At 37.5% G+C, this 13,807-nt stretch overlaps 1 pseudogene; it reads left to right on the top strand.

The window, feature by feature from the left end:
• The window catches only part of LOC104560416 (chondroitin sulfate proteoglycan 4-like), a 38,711-nt pseudogene that overhangs the window by 19,883 nt on the left and 5,021 nt on the right, over window positions 1-13,807 (top strand).

The following is a 13,807-nucleotide window of genomic DNA, read 5'->3' as shown; positions in this document are numbered from 1 at the left end:
TTATTTAGCCACAGACATCTGAAATGGTTTTATGTCCAGTAAGAAATTTTAATTTTTTTCTCTCTCTTGGTGTACTGCTGGTATTGGACTGCAGTCAGTTAACAGAACTGAGGCTGTGCAGTGCGTTGTAGTGCAGCACGTGGATTTTTCTAAAAATATCTGTAAGTCTGGGCTTTCTAAGAACTATAACAGAGCTTAATCTAGCCAGAGTTAGTCCTCTCTGCTGGGCAGCCAGTTTGCATAGGCAAAACCAGGATGCTGCCTTTATGCTTGTGGCTTTACTGGTTGTGCGTAAGCAATTGCTAAGAAATAACCTATGTCAATGAGTGTGTACTAATATGCACACATATGTTGGATTGGTGTGCAGACTAAAACAAAGGTGTCACTTGGTTTTCATACTGGGAGAAATACACAGAGATGATCCTTCTTCAGAACAAATCTGTACACTCTGAGTAGGTGGGAGAAAATGGATTTTTCTTTGTCCTGCTCAATACTGAGATGAGCTGGACATGCCTGTGTAGCATAATGTTTCCTGGCCTTGTGTTCTAGACAAGTGATCTGCACTTCAGAACAATGTTAGTGGTGAATGTTGAGTAATAAACTATGTGTTGTTGCTTTTCAAAAAGCAGCGGGTCTTTTGAAAGGATGGAAACGTACAAAATGTACAGACGTATTAAATGAGGGACCATCACTGTGGAAACTGAAAGCCAGTAGGACTGTTTGAGTTGACTGAAGTTGAGCACCTCAAAAATTTTGCGGATCTCAAGATAAAGAGAAAAAACTGCTGAATTATTAGAACACAGGTTAGCATACAGCATCTGTTGTTGGGAAATAGCTTTTGTGAAGAGCTGCATACTGTGGCCAGCGATGTTGGTGTAGATATAGGAAAGTTAATTTTGGCTTTTGTCATGGGGCTTTCTGGCCAAATGGAAAAACCTGTTTGGTATGTGCACACATGCTGAATGAGTCCTTCAGCTGTAGCTTCCTTGCTTCTTATCTATAACGTCTTTTCCTCAAACAACTCTTATTACTATCAAGGTTATGTACACCATAAGATTGTGAATACCATGGGGGAAAGCTTCAGGAGGACAAAATAGTTGTTTGGGAATTGTTACTGAATTTTCTTTAGGAAGTGAAAGTTAGTGAAGCTTTTAAGGGTTTTTTGGAGAATTTATGACATACTGAAGTGTTTACTTTAACATAATGTATAAGACACAGAAAGTTTTGCTGTCCTGAGAGCTATAATGCATGCTGGTAATCCTTGCAATTAGTTTAAAGCCTTGCCGTTTGAACAGTAACAGATGTGTTTAGAAACCATACAGCATTTTAGATATAATTCCCTAAAATTTCTGCAGGTTCTATGGTAATACTTGTTTTTTTTGGGGTGGCAATGGGGAAGAGAAATAGGATATTTTTAAGAAAATCACTATCGTATTTTTACTTGCTGCATTTATGTGTATGGTTAAATAAATTTATAGGTAGTGATTCTCTGACTTGACTATACCCACTTGCTGCCACAAGAGGGCCATATTTTCCCAGAATTAGATTTAAAAAACCCCACAAACAAATTCGAACACTGATTCTTTTGTTTTGTTTTTACTTAAATTACTTACCAGAGTATTAAAATGGCCACGAACATGGAATGTCTGTTAGGGTGTGTGGCATGCAAGGACACAGTGATAAGCCAAATGCCATAAGTAGAGCAGAATGAATTATTTCTCGTTGGGTCAGACCTTGAACACTTTTTTGGGTCCATGCCCACGGAGTGTGTTAGGCACATGCAAAATTAGTGTAATGCTACATCCTGGAAGTTCAGATACAATTTTTTGTGGTTCTCTTCAAAGAGGAAGTCATAGAATCATAGAATGATTTGGATTGGAAGGCACCATAAGGATCATCTAGTTCCAACCCCCCTGCCATGGGCAGGGACACCTTTCTCTAGAACAGGTTGCTCAACGCCCCATCCAGCCTGGCCTTGAACACTTCCAGGGATGGGGCAGCCACAACTTCTCTGGGCAACGCGTTCTAGTGCCTCACCACCCTCATAGGGAAGAACTTCTTCCTAATATCTGATCTAAATCTCCCCTATTTCAATTTGAAGCCATTGCACCTCATCCTGTTACTATATGCCCTTGTAAAAAAAGAATCGAACCCAGATGTTGAAAATTAGACAGCTGTACAGTATTTGCATTATCCTCAGTGTCTGCTTCCCTAGAGCCCTTTTCAGCACTTGGATCTCCTTTCATTCCTCAAGGATCATGTTGCAGGTCATGTACAGTACTTTAAAAAGCATTGTGTTAGTAAAGGAAACAATTGCCAAACTCCACGACATTTAATTAGTCTATTCTAATAATGTATTTGCATGGTCCTTTCTTAGGCATTTCTATTCTCTGTGTGTGACTTCTTATTTTCTACATGAAATTATCTGAATTAAGTGATACTTAGATGAGTTAAAGGTATGAAATCAGTGACACTAATGTACTTGTTAGGTGCTGTTCAGTAAATCAGCCTTTGCTCGTAGCCATCCTGTGTTTCCATAGATGATGTCATTTATCAAACTTTGATAGTAATAATTTAATTTTAGATAAATACATTTTTAAAGGGAGAAAATAGCTATTTCCTCATTGCAAGATATTTTCTATTATAAAATGGAATACAACTTGTTTTCAAACTTTTTTTCTAACTAGAAAAGACATTTAATTTTATTTTAATATCTCTTTTTCCGTGGCACATGTTTTGTGACACAATGTAATCTGAAACCTTTTCCCTATTGAAATTTCATTGCCAAAAACCCTGTGGCTTTAAGAGGTTTTCTTTCATGATTTTTATTAAAAAGTGAAATTAATGCTTATTGTTAACTTTTGTTTTTTGCAGAAGTAAAATGCTCTTTCTCAAGGATCATGTTTCCTGTTCAACCATTTGGTGTGTTACTACGATATATTTGTTAGGTGTACTGAGACCCTAGGAAGACAGGAAGGGATGATACAGTATGTGTTTTGAAGCTCAAAATGAGATTTTTGAATGGTTGGACTCTTCAGATTTTATGCTGTGATAGAAACTCTGGTTGGAAAGAATTAGTATCTATGTATTAAATATTTAGGAATTCCACATTGAGATAAATGTGTACTCTTTGCTAGTTTTAGTACTTTTCTCTGTAATTCCAAATAAATTTGCCAAAGATGAAGAGTAAAATAGGCTGTTGCTTATCATTTCCAAACAAGAAATTATACAATGAGATATGGATGAAGCTCAGACAGCAGTTGTTTTTGCTCAAAAGAAGGATCTCATAGCGTGTGCATATCTTGTGCTAAGAAAATAAAAGATTTGCTAGAGTTAAGTAATGGGGTTTATACCATCTCTCTGCAAACTAATTAGCCACTCTGGAATTTTTGCCTTTCAAAGTGCTAAGCAGCTATTGGAGATGTTGATTCCTTCATCTCCTACTGGACTAAGCACCTCTGCTGTTTTTCTTTTTCCTTTGCTAGTGAAAGTAGATCATACTGAATGACTCACCTGCTGTGAAGTACATGATACTAATATTCATATTTATGTGTTGGAAAGGAGCTCTTTGACTCGGTTATCATAATACAGTTTTGTTTTTTTTGTGAGTTTGGATAGTGCCTGACAAATAGAGACCTCATGCTGCAGCAATCTAAAATTCAAACTGCTGTAGGGTGTGTTCACTTGTATTATTCCATACTCTTGTTTTTTGAAAACCATTTGCTAACATTAACTATTCCAGTCCATGATCAGAGATTTGGATGGACAGTAAGGAAACCTGTCATAGTTGCTAGACTGCTAGTGTTGCACAGCACAAGTCTTTATTTTTTTCTTTGAGGTGTGTTCCCAGCCCCCCGGTTTTCTTTTGTGTGCATTTTCTTTATTACTATTATTTTTTATTTTTGTTTTTCTAGGTCTGGGTGGGTTCAGTCATGGAAATAACTATTGATGACCTCTGTGCAGAAGATTCTTCACCATCAGAACTGACATATTCTGTTACTCCACCTAACAATGGGCACTTGGCTCTGAAGACTTCTCCAAATGAGAGCATATTTAGTTTTACCCAGTCTCATATAATTGAAAGTCAGCTGGTATTTGTACACAAGGGTATGAGGTTTCAAAACTATCACCTCTGTTACCAAAATACTACTTCCATTCAGTATATTTGTGTTTGTAATCCTTTCAAGTTCTTGTAATGTCACAAAAGTCTCAGAGCACTGGCTATGAGATACATGATCTCACAAGCTAAAGAGGAAAGGGTCTCATGACTACTTTAATGTGTGCTCGCCAAGGAACCTTGGTATTTTAGTGATTCAGTTGGCAGCAGCTTGCTTTCTGAATGCAGGTTTGCACTAGGAGAATGTTGCCATGCAGCTTTCAGAGATGCAAAATCATTTTTTTCTGGCCATTGTCCTTGAGAATCCCCTGAAGCCTTTTTATCTTGCTACATCTAAGAGCTGTCTCTCAGATACTTGCTATTGTATAGTTTCATTCCTGAACAGCTCTGGGCAATGAAGTTATAGTTACTCTGGTTGATGTCAGCCTCCCTTTGAGGACATGAAGGAATTCAGCTTTAACTGTTGACACTTTTCTGCCTGTGTCCAGGGCTAGAGTTATTTGTGCTGCTGCTATAGAGAGAATGTGTGGGCAACAAAGAAAAAACTCAAGGCAACTTCATGCATCTTTGAGTGACAGTGTTGGAAAGCTGCAGGAATGAACATCACAAATTGAGTTCCAGTGTGAGGAAGAGGTGGGGATTTTACAGGAGAGTAGCTGCTCCTCTCCTGTTCCAGGTCTATTATGATGTTCCCTCAGCTGAAGGAAGAAAAGAGGTGATAAAGGAGGAATAAACCAATTTTTGGGGAAGGAGATGGAAGAGGTACAGGACTCTCTTGCCAGCTCTGAGGTGGGCTGGAATGATTTCTAGTGGTCCACTAGGTGCACCAGTCACTCCAGATCTGTACTGTGTCTTCACGAGGCTTGGTGCAGATTAAAGTGCTTTGACTTCCAATACACTGTCATGCAGACTGTGTGTGTCATTGCTGAAAGTGCTTCACAAGCGGCTGCTGGTGAGCTGTAAGTGTCCTGCTCAAATAGTTTGGCCAGGAAATGAAAGGTCAAGAGCATGGCAAAAGTGAGCCAAACTGCTTAAATATTTCCAAGGGAGACTTTGACATGTGAAAACTCCCATGATGATGGTAGCCTCATTGTGAGGAAACTAATCCACTCTGTGTTCCAGAAAGGGCAAATGCACATCTGTAGTCTTAGAAGTGAATCTTGATTCATACTAGTAAAACAAACAGCAAATTTCATTTTCCAATGAGTGGGAGTGAGTGTTGTAACGTAAATTTGAAATATAAAATTGCCCAGGTCATGTGTCAGCTCTTGCAGCTGCTCTGACTCTGCCATCTGCTCAGCCTCATGGCCTCTGGTCTTTCCGAACGTACCTTGGATGTTTTACTTTTTTTCCTTGCTAGAAGTGTACTCGTTACTCTCATCTTCTTGGTCCCAGCCTTGTCCTAGGATCCTTCTTTATATGGTTGCTGTTATTCAGCTTTTTACTCCTTTTCTCTTCAGCTGTTCTGTCCCGTGTTACCAGTCTTCTCTTGTGTGCTAGTTTCCTTGGGTCCTCTTGGGAGGTACCCCCACTTCACGTTCTCCACATCTTGGCATCTACTTCACTGTCACTTCCTACTCACTCTGGCCCTTTCCAAAGGGAAGAGCAGTGTCTTTTGGCTGACACAGCTCAGCTGAGGCAGTTCTACCACCCACTGGCAGCAACTCATGACACAAGAGATCTTTTACCTCTTTTTGTTCTAACCTTTTCCCCTTAATTTTGTATTCATTTTCTCTATAATGTCTGGTTGTTCTGTCACCAGCATAAATGCAGAACTGGAACATACCTTTCCTTTTATGCATGTGTGAGAGTTCCTCTCTTTTCCACCCTCCTTGCCTTTACTGTATGAGGTCTGCCTAAAAACCCTGACAGTGTTTTCCCTAGGGCAGATCTAGACTGAACTCTTGTTGGCTCTGAAATTTTGTCATACTTTCAGTGCAGTTTTTACAATCCTCTTTCTGGTGTCCTTTTTATTACCTCTGATCAGATGTGCCTTTACAAATAAATTGCAATAAAATAATACATGCTTCATCCAAGCCAAAATTGGGGATTTAATTCTGTTCCTGACTCCTGCCAATGACAAAATATCTGTGTTATTCAGATGGTTGATCTGCATTAGCCAAAAAAGCAAGGGAGGCTAAGTAAGCTTCCCTCCTCACCAACCTGAGGCAAATATTCCTCAATGCCTTTTTAAATGTGCAACTACTTGAGTGTTTTTATCATGAGAAAACATCAGAGAATAAAAGCATTCAAAATAAAACCAATATGACCAGAGCTGTTTTTGTGCCTGGCTGGATATAAGAGCATTCCCCGGGGGAGCTGTTAACTGTAATCTCAGAACGCACATTTAATTCTTCTGATAAAGTTAAGCAAGGAGTGCTCATCTTCATGCGAAAGTACCTGGCATCCTGTCACTTTCATGTAGCCATATCTCATGGCTAAATTGGGCAAAGCAAGTAGAAAAGCAATGGTAACTGTTTGCAACAGTTAATGTTTCAATTTGTTATTATCTCTTTCTACCTAATTAAACAATCTGTTGAGCCTCTACTTAAAGCAAAATTCAGGAAACTGTACACCGCCATAAGTCAGTTCTGAGAGATGTATTTTTACAGGAATCCATTCAGGCTCCTGGAGGTGTTTTGCTATCACTTATGCCAAAGTACATAGAAGTCCTAAGATTAAAGAAAAAAATGTGCATTTATTATGAGTACACATAACCTCTGAAATAGCTTAGGCTGTGACAACATAATCTCTTCAAGTAAAGCTGAAGCAGGGTGAAGAGGCAAAGGAAACAACCTGAGAGTTGGTTCAATTCTTTAAATGTAAATCAAAATGAAAGAACATTTGTGTTGTTTTTCACCCCAAATTTCTTCTTTGACAAGATGTGACTGGTTATGTGCTTTGATCTGTCCTAAGACATAAAACAAGTAGGAAATTTGGGAGTCATTGTCTCCCCAAGTTTAGCTTGTTTTCAGTTCCACTGGGGTCAGTGAAGAAAGGAAGGAAAGGGCATTGTGTCGGTTTACGGCTAAGGGATGTTTGGCCTTCAGTGTGAGAAACATCAGTAGTCCTTCTTTGAGAAGGTGGTCTCTGCATTATTAATTTACTTAATTCTAATTAAGATGCAAAGGTACTGATGAAAATTGCTTCAGAATGGCTTTGGATATATTTTACTGTAGCCAAGACCAAAAGATTTCAATGTTTCTTATGACAAACGGAATAACACAAGAATAAATTCATGTTTTTGTTTTGTACAGGGGCAATGTCTGGAGGCTTCAACTTTCAGGTAACAGATGGTTTGAACTTTGCGCCTCAACAGATTTTTAGCATCACAGCTCAGATGCTATTCATTAGCCTTGAAGTGAACAAAGGACTTGGAGTTTTTCCAGGTCTGTTTTAAAAGCTTACTATGGTGTCATCCACTGGAAAAAAATTGTGTGATATATGGTCATTTGTTAGATAGCTGGCTTAATTAGAGACAACTGCACCTGAGAATATGTATCTGATTTTTAAATGGGTGTTTTCTTAAAAAGTATATTGCTTTATTGTTTTAAAGCCGTTAGCTTTTTGGTATGTGCTTGGAGTCACGGAAATGGGCAGGGAAATATATAAGCATAGTGTGACAATAACAGTGTCTGCCTAAACTCTTGACGTTCCCCATTCAGATTTGTTTCAAAGCTCTGTATTATATTTGTGTACTTACAGATGTCTTAGCTGGTTGCGATTTTGCCCAGTAAAAGCAGAGTGAGGCTTACATCCATGGGATTCTGAATAACACATGTAAACTCACCAGATTGCTAGTTTACTTTCTTACTGTTTGAGCTGAGTTATGGAGAGCAGGACAGACTTGCCAATGAATCAGAAGGACTGAAAACTTTGATATATATTTGAGCATTAGGAACTAGTTGGATAAACAGCTGAGTATTTTTTAAAAGAAATCTGACTCCTGCAGAAGTTAAGGTGTTAAGAGTGTCTCACCAAAGGCATTTACTGCTGTGCATTGGCAAGCATAATCCCTCATTGAGTTATTAATCTAACATTAATTGCAGGATTAAAGGAGAAGTGAAGATGAGCCTTCTCACAGCATCACACTTTTGTTTGTGCTCCCTTCTTTTTGCTCTGAACGTGGTCTGTACAGTCGGAGACTGAGAATTGGTAAAGCTCTATACGTATTAATCTGTACCTTGAATTATTAATTTGATACAAAGAGGAGCACTTTCTTAAACTTTCTGAATATAAGCTGCATAAACAAAGGCTTGCAACAAAAGCCACTTAAACACAGGCACCAAAAAAGGAGATTGTAGCAGCATGATGTTCTAATTCAGTTGTTATAAATTGGATTCACATAAATCCACTTACAAAGCTTATTAATCTGAGATTTTGGTCTGTAAGGTTGCCTCGGGCAGAGGGATTTACATAATTTCTATCTTAAGACAAAGATAATTGTAAGAAAATTATATCTGATTCCTCCATAGCAGGCAAAGTCGCTAGATGGTCTATCAGTTCTCTAGTTTGCAAAATACAGTATTTCTTTTTGCACTTCAAGGTTTATTAATCTAAGACTACATTTTTTCCTGAATTATGGCTTGCTTTGGGTTAGGAAGATTCCCTTTTGGTATTCTAATAGCCTTTTCACTTTATATAATACTTCTGAAAGACTTTATGGAGCTGTATGGATTTGTCACGAAAGTATTGTTCCAACAGTGATGGTGCCAAATGGTTAATACCCATATAAAGAATAGCCAGTGTTCTCTGATATATTTTATAGCACTGCAGGAAAAGTTATTTCTGTGGTTACTTGAAGAATCTTCTCTCTAGGGAAGTAAAAATTGAATATATTGTGAATAATTTGCCTTGACTTCATGACTGGGTGTAAACTGTACTCTCAAGCAGATTGTTCTGAAGTTTTGTAAGAGCATGTACTGCCGTCTTTTGTGTTGACTATACCAGATTTGTTTATACAATTTATGGGTTTTTTTTCTGCTCAACAGAAGCTTATTTTGTTCAGTCTGCTCAGTAAATTGACTGCTAGATAAATGATTTTTTTTCTTATTTATGCTAGATATCTAGAGTGTGAGGATTTGCTCTCCTCAGAGAAGCAATTGGTCAAAGAAGGAATGAGCTGAATTGCTCTTTGAGGAGAGGCAGCCTGGCTTGTAGGTACTTGGAAGCAGAGCTATCTAAGCAGTCAGTAAATGAAGTGATTCATAACTGTGCTATGCAGAAAGCTCATGCCAAAGCAGTTCGCACACCTTAAATGTAGGAAGTAAAAATAGACACCAAAATTATTACGTACCTATGATAGCCTTATGCTGTTGCATTCTACTTGGATGGACTAGCTTGGCCCTTCTCTGCTTTACCCATCCTTCTTATGTGTCTTCCTCAACTATCTTTGTTACTTTCCTGTATTTTTGGGTGGGATTGTTTTTCAATCTCTCTGCCTCCATGTTTGGGAAAAAGCAGACATTGTTCTCCCTTCCTTTTCCTTCTCCAGGCTCTTGGCTGACAGGTAACCTTCTTCTCCCTGTTGAAGTGTCAGACCAGAGCAGAACTACAGTGGGTGCTGAAAAAAAGTCTCAAGTCTCAGGACAGAAGCAGCTGAAGGAGAAGGTTGTGTTTGGGGATCAGGAAAGCATGAGAAACTGTGGCCCTAGACTGTATTTCAGTCTTTGCTGTGCAGTGAGTGAGATTAGGTCTATTAAGAACAAATGAGAACTTTGTGGCACACATCCTCTGTCTCCATGTCCCTGTACCATGATGATGGTGGTGTGATAACCTGGTATGGTTTTGAAAAATTAGACCAGTAACTTCCATCACTATAGTATGACCATGTTTAAGAGTGACCATGTTTGAGAGTTACTCTCTTAGGGTAACGAGGCTTGATTTGCATAAGTAGGAGGTTATTGAGAAATAACTGTGGTTCCAGAAACATGTGGTCTAATTAACTGTTGCTGTCAGTTGTACATTCCTGACCACATCTGTTGTACACACAACACAAGGTTGTATTTCCCTCTCTGCCTGTCACACAAAAAAAGTGAATTATCTTGAATTCAATATATTGTGGGGGAATTTTTCTAGACCTAAGGGACTGCATTGCTTTTAAAAAAATTGTGGACAGAGAGAGGCATGGGAAGGTAAAAAGAGGAATACAAGCAGAGCCAGAAGATTTCATTTAATTGTAACAGTGGTGTTTCAAAGTAGTGTGACTTAAAGCAGGGCACAACTACATCTAAACAGGCAAAACAGGCAGATTCCTGGTACTACTGGCTTGCAAAACATCTGCCTTCTTAAATTTGCTTTCCATACTTTTTTTCTTCAGAATATTACAAGAGGAAAATGTTGTTTTGTGTTATTCTTGTATAAACATTATGTATAATAGAAGATGGATTGATAATTTGGACTTCAAGGATATATAAACCGCTAGTATCTGAAATTAAGCATTGATACCTATGAAAGCCTGCTGCTTAAGAAAAAAAACAAAATGTAAAAATGGAGGCAGAAGTGAGGGCAAGGGGGATAGGATCATGGAAATCTATTGCTCCTCCAAAAGTATCATTAAATTTGAGATGTATTTTGCTGAGTGTGTACTGTGAAACAGCACATCAAAAAGAAGCAAAATAAAACTGCTTTTTTTAAAAGCAAATTTCTAGGTTTGCTTTTTACCACAATTATGTCCAAAATAGTCTATATTTGATTAAATGCCAGAAGACTCTTTATAATCTTTATAAAGTTTAAGCTAGAAAGTACTGTTTAGTGTGGTTCTGTGTATTAAAGGCATTGTTTACCGCTTAGTCTCCATTCAGCTTCATAACACATTATTTCAGTTCAGGGTGTTATTTCTGTTGTATGATGTTCTTCATGATTGTTTTAATTTAATACTTAGTTTTGAATTTAATTTAGTGAAGGTAATTTTTTATACTTATGAAGTGTAGTTCAAACATTTGGTAATCATTGATTTTGGTTTGTATGTTTGCTGCAAACTTTGCAGTGTTAAGGCATCTCCCTGACAAATCGCTCTGCCTTCTGTGGGCAACTAGGCTTACTAAAAACGTTAACAATGGTGACTGCAGCTACAGTTTGAATTCAGTTTGAGACATATAATATAGGAACAGGACTTCTAATATATGCTCTACTGTTTACTTTGGGTTGTCGTAGCAGATGCTAGTATTTAGCAGTCACATGTGCTGATGAGAACTACACTTTTTTTGTTTCTGTAAAATGTACAGCCTACTGATAGACTTTCTGACTTCAAAAGCTGTGGAAGAGTTCTAACTAGAAAAAAGACTAAACCTGCTGATCTTATAAACTGTTCTTAAAATGTTAAGTAGAATACCTAGTTGAGAGGTTGAGTTGTGCATATGAAACTTACCCTTTGAGAAAAATTGCTATTGTAAATCTTTGTTAATTTTAAATGTCATTTTTTAGGTTCCAGGAAACCTATTTCACGACATGATCTGAAAGCTGCAACCAATGATCTGACCAATGCAGGAAACAGAACTGTAACATTTACAATTGTGACTTCTCCAAAACTTGGAAGGCTGATTGGTGTAGATTCTGATGATACCACTCAGGAAATCCTCAGTTTTACGCAGTCTATGGTAAGCACATTTACTTTATAGTAACTAGTTCAGGGGTAAATTGTCACTTCAAAACCCATCTCAGTTGCTTGTTCTTGGTCTGATCCACTTATGTCTGTTAAGTAACCAGGCTTATGTGACCCATCAGTGCAATCATCCAAATTTGCAATGTCATTAAATATCTGATATAAGTGGAGCCTTTGTTCCTCTTGGCTTGGATGCTAGCAGGATCTTGGCAATTTCCAGTGTTTTGTTTGTAACAGCATTTTTCAAGAACAGTGGTTCTGGTGCCATTAACCAGCAGTCCGAGGTTGGAAGCCTTTAGTTTTTGGCAGAAGGAGCAGCCTTTTGCTCTGTGAAAAGTTCAAGGATCAGATTAATTTCAGCTGCACGAAGTCCTCATCATGAGTGTCCCCAAGAGGACTTTTATTGACTTGATTGGCTGTTGTATTAAGTGTTTAAAGGATCTTAACTGTGATTCAGGGACTCATACTTGAATGACTGAAACGTGGCAGCTCATGTAACTTGGGGGAAAACATTCTTTTGCAACTGGAATTACTTATGTCTGTGTGCAATATCTGAGTATAACTCTGTGCTCTCCATGCAGTAAGTTATTCTCAGTCTTCTAACTTTGATGGAGGAAGAATCAAGAGCTAATTTGGGCATAATCCACATTTACAGATTTAAAGAGTGGTAGTTTGATTTGATATATGAAGGAATGAGAAAATCTACTGACTAGAAATTGAAACATGACCAATAAAACCTGGAAAAAAGGTTGATGTTTTTACTAGTTATTACCAGGCTTTGAAACAACCTGACAAAGGACTCTGGTGGAATGAACTTTGAACTTGAACTTTGTAAATAAATGCAGAAAATGTTTCTCTTAAAACTATGTTCTAATTCCAATATGTTACTGGTCTTGTTGCAATAGTTGATGACTTTTGTCTCACATTATGAAAGAGATGAACCAACTGTATAATGACACTGTTCCCTTCTGTTCTTAAAATGTGAGATTTTTATGAGCATTAGATTGATCAGTTAAGCATTTCAGAAAGGAAATCTTTCAGCTAAGATTCTGAAGTTTTATTGCTTTTTGCCTATGGATATCATCTTATATATGTTTATCAGGCAGTGCCATGTCAGGACATTCCACTCATTCTCTATAGCTTTAGTTCTTACTAATGTATAGCTAACTTTCCTTTGGACTTTGTAAATTTTAAAAGGATTTGAGCTGTAATAATGTATTCACTTTTCTTCTCTGTCAGAAGTATTTGTACTGGCCACTTTCACTTACAAGTAGAGCTAATGGTAGTTAGAACTGAGGTAACCTAACCACCTTGCTTGTTAGTTATAAGGGAGAGAAAGAGAGAGCCTAAGTAAACTTTTTTCTGGCTAGAGTGTCATTGCCATGTGAATATCAGTGAGAAAATAACATAAAAAAATGACAGTTTCTCTTTGGTAATAAGAAATTTGGAAATCTGTTTTAAATTGAAAATTCCAAATAGTTATTGAAAAACCCAAAGAGCTGAAGCAGTCTTTGGGTTTTCATTGGCTTCATTCTGTATTGTGGAGCTTTTTGAAAAGTATTCTGCATCTAGCTTATAAAAGTAGTTAGCACTTTTGCTATGGTGCTGAACTCTTCCACATGCCCTGTGGTTTGTTGCTTCATTGTCAAGGAAAAAACAAGATAAAACAAGACCTGAGATCAGCATTGGATTTGAAGGAATTATTTCACATGCAATTGTTGTTCAGACAGTATAAGAAAATTAATTGTGTATTAAACACAATTGAATAACAATATTTTTTGAAATGTTTTGATTTTTCTCTGCTAGTACTTTCATTGTTATCTTAGAAGTATTTTCATCTTGCAGCAGGCAACAATTTCTTCATTGTGTCCTTACAGAGGTAAACACAGAAATCCTCTCCAATTCTACTCTCTTCTTAGCCTAGATACTAGCATGGACTTAAAATTGAAAAAAAAAAAAAGCCACTAAATGTTAAGACTGACTCTAAAAACTGTTGAATTTAAAGGATGCATGTTGTGCCTGTTCTTGTTACAAAGATTTTCTTAATCCAACTTGAAGTCCTAGAGGCGTACTTTGAAAAGTTATCC

The sequence above is a fragment of the Colius striatus genome, chromosome Z (assembly GCF_028858725.1).
Source record: "Colius striatus isolate bColStr4 chromosome Z, bColStr4.1.hap1, whole genome shotgun sequence".
NCBI classification, from domain to species: domain Eukaryota; kingdom Metazoa; phylum Chordata; class Aves; order Coliiformes; family Coliidae; genus Colius; species Colius striatus.
This window is presented reverse-complemented; position numbering and strand designations above follow the sequence as displayed.